A 12,626-nucleotide genomic window follows, 5' to 3' on the forward strand; every position below is an offset into this window, starting at 1 on the left:
TGATTTTCTGATTCTGAAAAAAAACAAGAGGTCTAGGAAATTGCTCACCAATATGGATGTTTGGGCCAGTGGCTATTGATTGGAGCAAACTGCCACTCAGAAGTTAGAGAGGGACTTTAACTTGCCAATGAAGACGCATCATGAAATCTACTCTATTCCTTTCACTAATAAGAAAACTGGTCTAAGCCATTCCAAAAGGTGTGTATTTCAGAGAGGAAAGAGAGACTCTTGTGAGTACAAATAAAGCAAACTTCTGTAGCACAGTAGGCTGTGTTTGACAATATTTGGTTGTATGATGCAAAGTAGCTAGTAGAAAGGATTGGGCTATTCTCAAAATGAAGGAGCCATCCATGTTTAAGATGATGGATATGCCGCTACCCTGAAATATTATACTATATCTTATACATATGTACAATTATCGTGTGTTAGTAAAATTTGAAAAAAATGTTTTATAAAGTAAAACAAAAAATTTAAATAGCAAGCTTCTATTCTTGTATGTATTGAAAATAGAGTTCTATAGCAAGACTTGGAGCATTTTTGTCTTCAAGCATTTATTGATCTGTAACGAGTAATATAGTTTGTAAACCGAGTAATATAGTTTGTAAACCGTAATGTCAAAGGATTATGCAAAACAACCCTTTACGGAGAAAGGGATATAAATTCCTCCACTTCCTCTACATTAGAGTTTGAAACTTGGTATATTTCAAACTTTGGAAGGATGTGTGTGTTATTTGGGCATCCTTTTTTAGTGCATAGATCTTGGTGGGGCCTGACAGTCTGCCTTTCTAACTAACACTAACTTTACTACTTTCCACAGACCACATTTGGACTGGCAGGATTCTAGTACATTTCTACTTCCTGGCTCATGAGAGTTTTATTAAGCTGTCTTTGTGCTATTTATTTTATTTGAAGAGAAAAAAAAATTTTTTTACCTAATCACAGACTGACCCTTTGATATCTTTTTATTTTCTCCTGACTGTAACAGTACCAAGAGGGAGAGAGAATGCCATCTGAGAGCAGAGCCACAGCCTGGCCATGAATTCAGGCCCAGTCCTCTTAACAGTGTCAATTTTGTTCATATGTGACCTTGCAATAGAGCTCATGTTGGAAGGTGGCACAGAAAAGGGCCATGTGATATCGATTTCCCGCTTCTACAGGAAGCCTTCAGGGAGACCTTGAAAACGCTTTTGCATTTGAATATAAATGTTGAGGCTATCTTCCAAATCATCAGTTGCGAGTGTCTTTGGATTTTTGTTGTTGTGTTTGTACTTCCCTGGTAGTTAGGAGAGTGATTGTGAAACATTGCAAACCATAAGTAGAATATTGGATTTTCTCAGGGGATGCAAATGACAATGGACCTAAAAACACATGATTTGGGTTTTGCTTTTCAAAACAAATGCATAGAAACTAAATGTTACATTGTTGTCCTTGTGCTCTCTCAGGCTTGTCATAGCCTGTTCACAGCTGGTATTCCCTTCAGAATGTGCACTGAGCTTCCTGTTTAGCAAAAATATTTATTTTAAAAAGATACAAATATTCCCAGAATGGCTCTACTTTCATAAATCTTTAACCACATTGTTAGTTTCAGTCCGTTTAGCTTCCCACATGTAAAAGGTGACATAAAAATAAATTGATTTCACACTTTTTTGTGAAAAAATAGGTCTCATTGCTAAGAGAGAACAAAAACCTAATTATACTATTTTATGTTTGTAAAAAGAACAAAATGTTTTTATAGAAGTATATGAAATATAGATTTTATACCAATTTTAATGTTTATGCAAATGTTTTCCTTCTTGCTTACTTTTTCATTCAACATTCCCATTTATACACTAGCTGAAAACAAAACAAATGAATTAAAAATCCATAAAGTTATTACACATTTCCTAAAATAATTTTTCTCCATGATAGAAGATTGAGCCTGAGAGTACATTTTTTTTTTAAATGTGAGTGAAAATCTTCATTGATTAAAAACATATACTCCATCTTTTGTTGTTGTTGTTTTGCAGTGCTGGGGATTGAACCCAGGGCCTTGTGCTTGCAAGGCGAGCACTCTACCAACTGAGCTATCTCCCCAGCCCCATATACTCCATCTTACCATCTAAAGATTACTAGGTGAACCTGAACAGGTGAATCATGCTTTTAATCCTGATAACTTCTATTTTTAATAGCTACAAATCACCGAGATTTGAAACAAACAAAAATTAATGTTTGCTCACTTCCTGTATGTATGAACCTTTAGATAAAGAAATGTAGAATGTACCAATTTCTAAAAACACCAATGACATAGCATTGGAAAATTATATATACATATATATATATATATATATATATATATATTTTTTTTTTTTTAACAGTACTGGGGATCAAACCCAGGGCCTTGTGCTTTCAAGGCAAGTACTCTACCAACTGACCTATCTCTCCAGCCCTGAAAATTATAGACATATGCCAAGGATTTGTTAAGTGCTTGGTTTGTTCTAGATTATATCTATGTCAATAGCACAAAAGAATGGAAAACCTACATGTTTTAAATTAATAAAACTCAGTTTAAGGTCATAGAAGGATATGAAACTTTCTTTCTGATACAAAGTAATAAAAACAGCAAAAACTAGCATTATCACACTGTTGTATGTTTGACTATATGAACTTTTACTAAGGTCACAGGAGAAGTCCCAAACCTTGCACACACCACATGCATTGTGTCCTTCAGGGTTTTTTTTTTAATGCATCTGAAGCCATGGTTTTCTGATCTCCATCTCAGCATGTTTGACACTTCTTTCTTATTTTGATGCTGATAGGCAAGCAATATATTGGTGTATCATCTGTGCCTTATTATACCCGTCTATAAAACAGAGACACTACCAGTCCCTTTGTTAAAGAAGCAGATCTTTGAGTGACTAGAAGAACAGACACCATCCCTATATGAGTTGTATTTCCTGGTGGTATACCTCAGCCTCCACAAGATTATGACCAAGTCCTGCCAGAGATTTAACCCCCAAGCCAGTCACAATAGCAGGAGACCTTAAACAACACAGACAAGATAGAAATCACCTGTTTTTAACAAATGTCATTGAGAACAGTTCCCAGTGATAGGTAACAAACAGATGTGAGCATGAGATTAAAGGAATAATTCTAAAATCTGGACCCACTGTCTTGACCCCCCTCATGCTTTCTTTTCAAAAGCAATTCACCTATAGCTCTGCCTGGCTTAAGTCAATAAGATATGTTGCATTCCTCAGCAACCTGCCTGTTATCTGCAGAAGAATGCATAGCCAAAAATACTGAATGGGGGACTTTTGTGGTTTTTACATAGGCCAGATCCCAGAAGTCAGGGAGGTAAGGATAACCATAAAATCTGTAAGAATAGGTTCCAATTAGAACTGGTCAGCATAGGCCAAAGTGACTTAAAGTTGTCACATGCAGTGGGGACTTGGAAGTCTGATGTCATCCTGCACTCAGTCAAAAATCAGTAACTGGTCCTGGGAAGGACTCTCTGAAATCTTTCCTGGGACCCCTGATAAAACTGGAGGACAGGAGGGGTGCACCATCATTCTACCCTCTGAGGAAAACTACTCTCTACTGAGGCTATCCACTTCTCTCTTTTCCTATCCCTTCTAATAAACTCATGCCTGCTACTTTGAGTGACATATCTGAAATCTTTGTCATGATCCCAAGAACTGGTGAGAGAGGACTGCTGTGATTGCTTCAGCTCTCCGGAAGGCTCTTGTCCTGTGACAGAAGGACTAAATTTTACAAAACATCTAGACTTGTGAAAACAAGACTCACTTTTGGGACATCACCTTTGACCATGGTTCCTATCGGTGGGAGGGAGGCAGCTGTCTTCTGTGCCCATCACATCCAGGGGAAAGCCATGTCAAGCAGGGGCAATGGGTGGCTCCATGGCCTGCACAGGTGGGTCAAGAGGATTTTGACACAACCTTTCCTACACAGGGCTATTGAAGACTCACAACTTCCTCTCTAAAACAGAAGAATGAGGAAGGGCACTCTCACTCCCACCTACTCCCAACTTCAGTTTTCTTCCCTCCCTCTTTTCTTCTTTTCTCATGTGCCATTTAGTCTATGGCTGTAGGTACTGAGTCAAAACCAGAGACTAACTGGTTTTGCTTCCCTTGAGATCTTCTTGCCTTCCTCCTTCCCTCTACCCACTTGTAACATCATCTCTTCCCTGAGTCCTACATCAACATCCTTGTTAGTGAGGCCTCCTTCTGAATTAAACAAGAAAGGGGTTAGGGGATATATGGACCTTAACAAGAGGCCTGATTTTATTTGTTCAATGATTGTCTTTCATTTGGATTTCATTTATTCATTCAAGTTCTATTTACTAGACCCCAGTATTTACCCCTGAGGATACAAGACAGCTAAAGAAACATCTTGAAAGAGAAATATCTCCTTTACAATTGAACTTAAGTCTCAGTCATAGAGCTGGAAGGGGCTTCTCTAGAGCACATGACAAATGACCCTGTTCTCCTTTTTATCTGGAGTTAGAGTAAAGGGAACTGCTTGGGGCTAAATTTTGAAAGATTTAAGCAAGAAATAAGGAAAGTAGGAATATTTACATACTTATCCCTGGGAGTTTTTTCTTTCTTTCTTTCTTTCTTTCTTTCTTTTTTTTTTCTCTCTCTCTCTCTTTGAAGATCTTTAAACATGGAGACAAAGAGTCTAACTACCAGGAGAAGGTTGTTTACTGAGTGACCTTTTTAGGATCTCCTTTGAGTCTGTGAAGGATATGATTAATTAGAAGTCAGAAGTTTGTCATTAAAGTAATAGATAAGAGAACCAAAGAATTCAAGGTGTTGGAAGGCTCATTAAATAGTGTTGCATAAATATCATGCTGAAATATTTAATGAGTTCATAGGTTTACTTATAGAACAATGGAGCAGAGATGGCCTAGAAAAAAAATTGGCATCAATACTGTGCTTCTGAATTAACAACCATACATTGCTGTATTAACGCCTGAGAGATGAATTTCATAGCTATATCTTAATGAAGTATGTTGGTGTTCTCATCCTGAGGAAAATGAAAACTGCTTATTTTGAGTTTTTTACTTGTGTTTACTTATTTCTGTGGCCTCTGGGAACCATGCATTGTTTAAGTAGTTACCATTGGTTGGATAGTGTTCATGGTTTTTATTTATTAATTCAAACAATAGTTATTGAATACCTGCTGCATAGAAGCACTAAACTAGGTGTTGAGAAATAAAAAGATGTACCCTGCCTCACTTCAAGCAGTTTACTATTTAATACTGTTTAGAGAGGTTGAAGGAAAATGTTCTACAATGTTGTATGATTTACATGTCCAAGCATTTAGTATGCAATAGACGACTAGCCACAAGTATTTTTAAATTTTTATTTTATTTATTTATTTTTTTCTTTTTATGAAACGGGATATTGAACCTGGGGCATTCTGCTGCTGAGCTACATCCATAGTCCTTTTTATTTTAAGATAGGGTTTCTCTAAGTTTCCCAGGCTGACATTGAACTTGTGATCCTCCTGCCTCAGCCTTCTGAGTTGCTGGGATTACAAGCCTATATCACTATGCCTACCATAGGTGATTATTATCTACTTGAAATGTGGTTAATGCAACCAAGGAACTGAGTTTTTAATTTAATTTTTATTTAAATTTAAATGTAAACAGCCACATTCTTATGCTTAATCTTAGCATCTAATGTGCAAAGTACCATTTTACAAAGAATTTACAGTGGAGCAAACACTATGATCATCATTATAATAGGGCTATTTATGGGGGAGAAAAAACTGACACACACTTAGGAAAACCAAGGAGGGCTTCACAGAGGTGGCAGCTCTTGTGCTGAGACCCACAGCCCTGAGTCAAAGATTATCAGGCAGAAGAGTAGCCAGAAAGGCATTCCTCATGACATTATAAAAAAAAGTCCGAGATGCCAGTGTCAGGTGAATTGTTCTGGAACTGCATGTAATCTCATTGTTTCATGTTGTACGAATTGGCCCAGAATAACAGAATATCACAGACTGAGTGACTTCAACAACAGAAGCTTATATTCTGCCAGTTCTGGAGTCTGAAGGTCCAAAATCAAGACTCCTGCCAAGCTGGGTTTCTGGTGAGGCTCTCTTCTAGGCCTGTAGATAGAAACTTAGCTATGTCCTCACCTAAACTCTTTCCTGTGTATCATACAGAGAGAAAGAGAGAGAAAGCCCTGGCATCTCTCCCTCTTCATCTCCAAATATAGTCACATGGGGGTCAGGGTGTCAACAGGAATGCAAGGGGACCAGTTTAACTCACAACACAAACATCATTCAGTAAACAAATATTTCCTTAGATTTCCTTAGAAAAGGAAATATATTTCTCATACCCAGCTCACACAAATTACATAGGAAACTATGATCTATTTGTTGTCATGTCATTTTGATCACTGCTTTTGATATATACATATTGATTGCTAATATAGAGTTCTTGAATATAAAAAAGTATTAAAAAAACAACCTCAGCCAATATATCCACCTCACAAGTCTCAAATGTCCTTAATTATTACCTAAGCAAGTATTCATTTTCTTTTGTTCTTGAAGGACAAACCAGTGATGAGCCAGAGCTGGCTGTCTTAGCTCACAAGAGTTCACTTTTATATTTTTCTGGATTTCATGAGCCAGTTGTTAAACAGAGTTCTTATTAAAAATTTGTTTCAATTTACAAGTAAACAAATTATATTGAAAGCAAAGGTAATGAATACTCAATAGTCATCACTTCCTATTTCATAGCTTCCATTACTGTCTGTGTTTGTGAGGTACTTCACATCTCTGCTACCTGCATGGTGACTCTGTGCACCTTTCCCCAACTCCTGGTTCAAAGGCATCACTTTGTCACTTGAAGTTAGCCATGGTGCAAGTGTTTATACTGTGAAAAACAGCAAACTCTACAAATGGGGCTCTTTTTTTTTTTTTCCTCTTTCCTAAGAAAGTCATGTGTTAAACATTTGCCAGCACATTACTGGCACAAACCTTACTGTTTTCTGGCACAGAGTTTTCTCAGAACTTAGAAAATTCCTGTTGAGACTTGCTAGTGTTGGAAACATTATCCATGGTCTTAGTCTGTTTACTGTAGCTGATAACATAATGCCACAGACTGGGTAAGTTATAAAGAGAAGAGGTTTATTTTTTCTCTTAGTTCTGGTCTGGGTTGAGGGGCTACATCCAACAATGACTTTGTTCTCTCTCTCTCTCTCTCTCTCTCTCTCTCTCTCTCTCTCTCTCTCTCTCTCTCTCTCTCTCTCTCTCTCTCCCCGTCTGGCTTTCTCTCCTCTCTTTCTTACCCTCCTTCCCTCCCCTTCATGTGTGCTGGGGATTGAACCCAGGGTCTCACACACTAAGCAAGCTTTGAGCTACATCCCCCCAAGTAGCTGGAATTACAGGTGTGTGCCCCCAAGTCTGGTCAGAAAACCCATTCTCAAGACAACTCATTACCCCATTAATTCATTAATTCCATAAATGGGCTAATACTTCCATGAAGTATGTCCTTAATCACCTCCTAAACATTTCTTCATGCCCAACTTCATAATATCTCATAATGGAGATTAAAGTTCAACATGAGTTTCAGAGGGGACAAACCATAATCGAATCATAGCACTATCATAGAAAAACTAAACAAAACTTTGTGCTGAAATTGTTGACCTTTTAAGACTTTTCACTGTTTCTTACACCAGAGAGGTAAGGTGGTACTGTCTTGATGGCCTATGAACTCTCAGGACCCATTATAAAATATTTTGGGAAAAACCAGAAAAGTCCCCTAAAACACAAACCTCATAGCATGAACATTTTTTCTAACCCCCTGAGCAATCATCCACCTGAAAATTGCCTCAGCTTTACATAGTAACCCTCCCACTGCTATTACTAGCTCACAGCTAAATCTAAGCTAAAAAATTCACCTTTTTCCCCTTCTAAAAGTTTTTAGTAGCAACAAGTACAAGAGAATAGATTCTAGGATAAATAGCAGTTTTGGGGATTAAATTTTATTTTTGCAGGAAAATTTTCTATCCAGTATTGACCTTTTATACCATCTCCAAACAAGTAAGAAGTTGCTCAGGCTTTAAAACTGAAATGCCATTTGGCAGATTTCACAGTCAGACTTTTCCTAAAACTACAATTAATCCACACTCGTGGCCTCTAAAATTTGAGGCCCAGGAAGTTTCAGCAACTTGTCCAGAGACATATGGAATATAAATGACAGCACTTGATTTCCTTCCTTAGTCCTTCTCTTCAAATTTATGCCATTGTACATGTGTTTTTTGATTAAAGACCTATTCATTTATGATTTATTTTATCATCATAACGTTTTATGAGGCTGTTAAGAGGATGATTATAAAAGAAAGAATTCAAGCAGAAAGGTTAAGTAATTTAAAGGTTAAAGTAATTTTACCCTTTCTGCAAGTGAAACTTCAGTACATAAAACTTGGAGAAAATTGAATCTAGATGGAATTTTAGCATAGGAATGGATAAAGTCCTCATCACATGTTGAAAAAAGGAAAGGAATCTCAGGACATAGTTCTAGATAATTCTCAACTGCAAAAGGTCCAATAAAGGGGAAAGGGACAAAGTAGGAGGTGAGAAGACTGTTAGGGGAGCCCAGAGTAAAAACAATGCATCCATTAAAAGGGAAAGATCCACAGTGTCTAAAGCTAATGTCTTAGGTAGTTTTCTGTGACTATTAAAAAAATACCCAAGATTGATCAATTGATAAGGGATTGAGGTTTTTTTAATTCACAGGTAAGAAGGCTGGGAAGTCCAAGAACATGGCACCAGCATCTGCTCTACTCCTGGTGAGGGCCTTCTTGCTACAACATAATATGGCAAGACAGAACCTGCTTCCCAGAGAGAGCTTGCTTCATAACAAAGCATTTGTTGGATAACCCACTAATCTATTAATGGACCCACCCATTCTAGAAGACAGAGCTCTAACGACCAGTCACTGCCCATTTGTTTCCCTTCCACACTGTGCATTGAAGACCAAGTTTCCAACACAAGAAATATGGGGCACATTCAAACCATAACAGCCACTAGGTGATGCAGAAAGTTGTCCTTTGGCATCAGTGAAGATGACATCACTAGGGGCCTTTGTTTTAGTGAAGGACAGGTGGGGGTAGGAACCAGGTAAGAGTAGAATAAATAGGAAGCAAGGAATGGGAGGTAGCTTGTCCAACACACTCTGGAAGTTTAGTTGAAGGGAAGCAAATTCTAAAAAAGAGTGATGAAGAGAATATAGGAAATTAAAGGGAAATGTAGATGAGAAGAGATTAATGAGTACTTCTAATTTACATCAGTTTATCATGAGGTACTAAATAAAATGATTGCCAAGAAAGAAAGAAGAGGTAGGTTGGCAGGGATGCTTTTTCCTCTGATGAATTAATATTCAATAAAAGAACAAAATTCTGAATGAGCATGAGGAATAAATTGTCAAGAACAATAAGGATAAAGGTTCCTGTAGACACCACTTGAATGTTAGGTTGTTTGCTTCTCCTATTTAGTACATTAATGATAGGCTACTAAACATTTCACGGCTTACATTGTGATCATCAGAAATGATATCAAAGACCACAGGTTGCTACATGAAGCGTCTATAGACCAAACGACTGTTGCTCTTGCCTTTCTGTAATTAGAATTCACTCTACCTTGTGTAGCAGGGAAATTATTTTGCACATAATAAGCTCATATGTTTTCTTTACACCCTTGAGCTGTCGGATTTTTATTCCCAAGGCTGAGTCACAGCTCTAGGGAAGGAAAAGATGGGGATCCCTAAGGGAGAAGATCCTCATTTACAGGATAGAAATCTGAAAAATCAGAGATTGCAAGAGAGGAAGGAATTTCTCTAAATCTCTGTAGCTTCTTTTAACCCAGAAGTCAGGCCTAGCAGGATGGAGATGCACTATATACCCAAAGGTGATAGAACTCAGGATCAGACATAATGGAAACCTCCCCCTTCTGACCATGGAATTGGAAGAAGGGGAGAGAAAGAACAGGAGGTGAGAATTTGTATGTAGTTATCTGACTTTTACTTTCTAGGCTAAACTCTGGAAAAGAATGAACAGGGCTCACAACTCCTCACATCCTGTATGTCTTGGGAGAGCAGGAAGGTCCCTGCGAGTACCAGTGATGGAAAATGATGAGCTGAGGGGGCAGGTAGGAGTCTAAGACCAGAGGGTCCCCTTTAGTGATGACTGGAGTCAGTTAGCCCCGACTGTGGACTCAACTAGTGAGTGACCTCTGCCAGACTCTGCCTGAGCAGCAGTCAACCTAAGTGGCCAGCAATCATTCGTCCATGGAGAATTCCAGACCAGCCACTTCACAGCAGAGACCTAAAAGGATATAGAGGGAAGCTGTCTACATCCCGTCCTCCTGCCCCTCCCCTTTGAAGACAAACTGAGTTACATAATAGATTCTAGTGCCAAGTGGAAAAGCTGAAGATTGGGAAGGTCAACCATGTCTGCACTTTACCCAGAGAGACTGATTTGTACAAGAAACTTTAAAAGCAATGTTGTGGGGAGTGGAATTTTGAAGCACCTAAAAGAGAATTGTCTATTTCCTTTAATAGTCAGAAAGGTTAGGCTGCTTCCCTTCCTGTCATTCTAAGCATGGCTCTCACGCCTTCAGGGACAACGGTGACTTGGAAAGCGTTTCCTCTGTGACTTCAATTATAGCCATTTCCCATGGCAGGCAGTTCAGAGGCTGTGGTAGGCAGTGCCAGCTACTCAGAGTCAATTGAAAGGGAATTGGTTGCCTGGGAGTTTTCTAACCTGATTTCAGGTTTCCTGGACATTGTGTCCTCTCACGACCCAACACCTGCTGTGACAGACAGATGTTTGTAATGAGGAGAATAACAAGCAGCGTCATGAATGTCAGGTCCCACAGGAACAAAAGGCACAGTGACTTCGGTGAGGCCAGCCTTTCCTCTTCTCTCTTATAATTTTCTCTACCAAATTTGCATTCTTGCAGAAAGCTTCAGCAATATTTTTAGACAACGCCTTTAAACTCACACTTTTTAGAAGAAATATTTGCTGTTTCATTGCTGAAAGGCTTGATTCTGCTGACTTACAGTCACAAATCTGTTTGGCTTTGTCTTGCAGTATTAGAGATCAAACTCAGAGCATCCTGTATGCTTGTCCAGAGGTCTTCTACTGAGTCACACCCCAGCCTAGAAATTTTTTTTGTTTGTTTTTTTAATGACTGTTTCATACCTAAAAGCTCAGAATATCCTAATATGATCAACTCTAAAGTAGAATATTACACCTTATACACACATTTATATTAATAAAGGAGGAAGAGAAAATGTTAGTGATTGATATGCTAAAAATTAATAAATAAAATATTCACACTAGACAAATGAGACTGGTTCCTGGTTACTTTTTCTGGTAATATTCCAGCAGATTTCACCTACAGAGATATTAATAGGCAAACACATGCCCCTTCAAAGGCCTAGTGTTAGCAAGACTTTCTATGTGATCTGTAGTTTTTCCTGTTTGACTTGAATGACTGCTAGAACTGGGGCTGAGCTGGAAGTTGAAGAAATGTTTTACTTTTTTTCTTTAAGGTTTGTGCCTAAATATTTTGCTTAATGTATCAGTCAGAACTTGATCATTTGCACTTCTATAGTTCCTCAATAGATTTCAGTGTTCCTGGCAAAACTACAATATGACAAAAGCTATTAAGTGAGATTTTGCAAAAGCCCAAGATGAAGAATAGGCATGTATGGTGTCTGTCAACTGCCATTTTGAGAACTATTTCCATATCTAGATTCCCAATCTTGGTATTTCAGTACTCAGTCACTTATAAAACAATATGATAGAAAATAAGTATTCTCTCACTTATAATTAGAGGGCAATTGATTTAAAAGTATCCATCCATACATACCCAAACCTGTGGATGCTCAAGTCCCTTATAAAAATCAGCATATAGTTGGCATAGAACCTATGCACAAGTTTCTGCATACTCTAAATCATCTCTAAATTGAGTACAGTGGCACACATCTGTAATCCCAGCTACTTGGGAGGCTGAAACAGGAGGATAGCAACTTTAAGGCCAGTCTGCACAATTTAGTGAGATGCTGTCTCAAAATAAATTTTAAAAATTAAAAAGAAAAGGCCTAGGGATGTGGTTCAGTAGTGAAGTGCTTGCTGATCTTGGCTAATCTCCAGTACCACAAATATTAACTAATTATTTAGTCATCTCTAGATTAATTAAAATACCTAATGCAGTGTAAATTTAATATAAATATTAGTTTTACTGTATTGTTTAGGGATGACTATCAAGGAAAAAAGTCTGCACATATTTGGTATAGATGCAGTTTTTTCCCAAAATATGTAATATGTTCTATCCATAGATATGTAAACACTTTGTGTGTGTGTGTGTGTGTGCGTGCGCGTGTGCATATGTATAAATATATTTAAGAGACAGGTTTCCACATTGCTTTCATACAAATCTCTAAAGAAATCTTTGTTGTTACTTGGAAGCTTTTGTAATAAAAGCATATTATAATACAGGGGTGGGAGGATGGGTCCTGCTGAATATCTTTGCTGTCTTTGAATTTTGTACCACATGCATTACCTAACTCTGCAATTTGTGAGCCCATGATTATGAAACCAACAAGC

At 37.9% G+C, this 12,626-nt stretch overlaps 1 protein-coding gene across 3 annotated transcripts in view; it reads left to right on the plus strand.

Annotated features, from left to right (window-relative positions):
- Plcb1 (phospholipase C beta 1) overlaps window positions 1–12,626 on the plus strand; it is a 710,759-nt gene that overhangs the window by 636,857 nt on the left and 61,276 nt on the right. The window lies entirely within an intron of this gene.

The sequence above is a fragment of the Sciurus carolinensis genome, chromosome 2, assembly GCF_902686445.1.
Source record: "Sciurus carolinensis chromosome 2, mSciCar1.2, whole genome shotgun sequence".
In the NCBI taxonomy this organism is placed as follows: Eukaryota; Metazoa; Chordata; class Mammalia; order Rodentia; family Sciuridae; genus Sciurus; species Sciurus carolinensis.